Source organism: Lygodium microphyllum, chromosome 26 (genome assembly GCF_053477565.2).
Source record: "Lygodium microphyllum isolate KBCC chromosome 26, Lygodium_microphyllum_v1.1.10, whole genome shotgun sequence".
In the NCBI taxonomy this organism is placed as follows: Eukaryota; Viridiplantae; Streptophyta; class Polypodiopsida; order Schizaeales; family Lygodiaceae; genus Lygodium; species Lygodium microphyllum.
In genome coordinates this window covers 130,927,005-130,930,686 of record NC_141160.1, presented here as the reverse complement: position 1 = coordinate 130,930,686, position 3,682 = coordinate 130,927,005, and positions in this window count along the sequence as shown.

Here is a 3,682-nt window from a genome sequence, read left to right as displayed (position 1 = left end):
ACAGCCCTAATCCAAGAGGCTGTGGGGGAGATGGACAAAGAAGAGGAAGGGAACAAAACACCAAAATAATGGCTAATCCATGAGCATCACTCACCCATTTCAGTGAGCCCTCCTATCTCATTCTCTACAAGGAACCTTGGGGAAAAAGAAGCTAATAGAGTTCACCACGAAGAAGTAGAGCAAGTGGCTAAGAAGAGGAAAGATGATTGTCAAACTCAACAACCATGAAACTCAAGCAAGAGAACAGTGAGTGAGCAGGGGGAGCAAGGCTCAACACTATCCAGCCAAGGGGATAGGCAAAGAATTATATTGAGGATTTCCATCATGAAAACTAGATCAACCAATGAAGAAAGCAGAGAAATTGCAAAGGGTTGAAGAAGAGTTAAGGAAGCTCGAAGAGGAATGTAAAAAGAGACAAGAAGAGGAGGAGGAGCAGGTATCCATTGCTATCAGAAGATTAGTGGAGCAACCCTCTCGATCCCAGGAGGTAGCCATGATGAGACCGACATATGAAGATATGCCTAGCACAAGTGTTGCTGCAAAGGAGGCTGAATGAAGACTAGTGGTAGAAGGTAAGGGGAAAGGCCCCCATGCATGTAATACCACCAGTCATGGCTACCACAACCACCCCAACACAAGAAGCCATAGAAGTGGTGGTCAATGAAAGTAACATGATGGCATGGTTGCAATACCTATCAGTTAAAGTTCATGAGCTGGCACCAATAGCATTAGAAGGGGCCCCAATGGTAGGAACCAAGAGACTAGCAATACTTGATGCAGAATCCTGACAAGGTTCAAAGGCACCACTCCTTGAGGTATCTACCACTTTGGTACCGTCGATAGTGCATAATACAGAAGAGTACAACAAGCTAGTGAAAGATCTCCAAAGCCCATGTGAGAGAATGAATGAGGAATGAAAAGCTGCACTCACCAAGCTAGAAGCAGAAAAGGAGGCTTTTGCAATCTTTTGACTAGGAAAAACAAGGCAAATGACAATATACACCAAGGAAGTGAAAGTGCTAAAAGAGGCCTTGAAGGAAAGATAGGGTGAAGAAAATCTAAAGGACCTGTATGAAGAAGAAAGGGAAAGTCACATGGCTTTAGAGAAACTATGTGCCTTAAACTCTAAGGAAAACAAGTGTATGGAGTTAGAAAACAAGGAGTTGAAGTGGCAAAGAGAGGAGTTGAGACAAGAGTTGTTTACCACAAAGACTCAAAAAGATGATGAGACCATGAAGAAGATGGCAGAGCTGTATAATCAACTCCAAGCAACACTCTATGAGTAGGGCATCCTAAGGGAGTAGGTGGAACACCAGGGACAAGACAAAAAAAGGATACTTGCGATATGGAAAGAGGAAGAGTAGATGGTAACCACCTAGTTATGAGTACAAAACTAGAGCCTCAAACAGATGAAAAAGAGAGTTGAAGGATGGGTAGAAAGAAATGAGGCTCATATCAAAGATTAGTAGAGAACCTAATGTTATCATAAAGTAAGCACATGATGGATGAAGGAAAAGTGTAGGCACTAAAGACAGGGATATAGCATAACAAGAGGCTTTATTAAACACAATGTTGCATGTCACTCAGGCTAAAGGAGAAGAGACAATCAAAGGGCTCAAAAGGAAATTAGAACTCACAAGGAGAGCATTAAGATACAGCCTCCATGAAAAGACACCTAGAGCCAACACTAGCCCAAGCATAGAAGAGCAAAGGGAACATTTGATCAAGGCAGGGTTGGCTAGGCAAGAGCTTGGCCTATTGGGTTTTGGGGAACAAGAGCAACAAGCACAACCTCCCACCCAAGAGCCTATAAAGCCAAATTTGGAAGAATGACCTGATTTTGAGTAGCAGAATGATGACAAAGAGTAGTCTAATGTGCCAAGCCCACCTCCACAACCCGAATCACAAGCAAAAGTGCATGATGAAGACATCATTGCCCCAGAGAGAAATATGAAAATGAGATGTAGAAGAAGGGAGTTGGTAGAGCTATCACAAAGAAATCTTAGTGCCAAAGCCTCAGCCACCAATGGACTTGAAGCCCCTATCCCTCAATGTGAAGAATGCTTACTAGTCAATTTGGCACGAGAATTGTCCTTATGGGATCAGTATGAAAGCCAATGCAACTATTCGAGTTCACCTTCTCCTACCCTCAATCACTTGATTGAGTGCTATCACCAAGGATGATGGAGAAGATGATCAAGCTTTCAATGAGGCTAGGCAAAAGGTGGCTAGATGAAAGGGCAAGGCAACTGATGCTATGACAAAGGGAACCTACTAGGTACTGGGAGGACAAAGTGATGGAGGAGCCCAGGACAGTCAAGGGCTACAAATCCTAGCCAAAATGGAGAAGGAATATATGGGATGGTAGTATGAATGGATGGATGTCCTTTTGCAACACATTGCTATATGAAAGGGATAATCTGACATATATGCCCTATCTAAGGAGACACAGAGTAGATTTTGATTTGGAGGTGCATGGAAGATACGATTTTCCTCGAATTTACAATGTCAATGCCGTGACCCCCCTTGAGGAGTGCATGATCTTCACTGAAAAAGATATTCACCCATCTATTGCATAGTTCCTCACAACGAATTTTCTTCATGTCCAAATTCAACATGTATCACCACTTGTAACTACTGTCTACATCTCCTAAGGATACTTCTTAAGAAAAAGCTTGCAGTAAAGGAAGAGCGACTATCGTCCCTCTTTTTTGATATAAATGCAAGCATAGATAGTTGTGCTATAACTAGGTTCATGATGAGAGCAACCTTCTTGCTAGCTTTTTGTATGAACCTCCTAGAGAACATGAGCAATAGTCAGCTCATGAGGTGTAACCACCCACTTTTGTCCACTACACCTTTGAATGTTAGGGTTAATTTAAAAAACTATATGCTAAGCTGATCCTTCCTAGGTAGGTTCCAACTCTGCCCCTGCAAGCACCAAGAGAACGTGATGCAACTTAGCATCATTCCTTTTAATTTATTTATATTTAAAAAACCAAAAGAAAGAAAGGAAGAAACAAAGAAAACGAAGAAGAAGAAGAAGAAGAAGAAAGAAATAAGGAGAGAGAGAGAGAGAGAGAGAAAGAGAGAGAAGAAAATATAAAAATTTCTCACTTGTGATGTATGAGTGCCACGAATACTACATCTAGGGGCCATTAAACCCCTAACCCCTCTCTACTTTGCACTTAGGGCACATCAAGGGCACGACACTATGATAGACCTATCTTCTTAAGTCAAGCACATCATCTCCCCCTACCACGAACTGGGTCCTCAAGTGTGGGACAACACCTCAAGTTCCCATCTCCTAGTTCCATCACCACTTGCACAATGCACTACACAATAAGATAGACACTTGTTGAGATATTTGCAATCACACCTACTTCAGTCCCTTTGTGAGGAGCAATGAGGGCTCAAGACCAGAATCCCATATGCACAATAGGAGAAAGTACCACCACTCAAATCCTATAAAGCATTGTACTTACACTCTTTTTCTAATGCAATGATAGTACTCTTTTCTTTCCAGTAAAGTGTCATGTCACTGTCAATACACAAGATTGTGTTTATGAGTCCAAGTCTCAATCTTGGAACCTAATTCACTTGTGTAACAATTTGTCCTAGTCAGGGTCAATGTCTTCATGAGTTTCTTTTTCCTCTTTCAACCTCCATAGCTTCCACATCC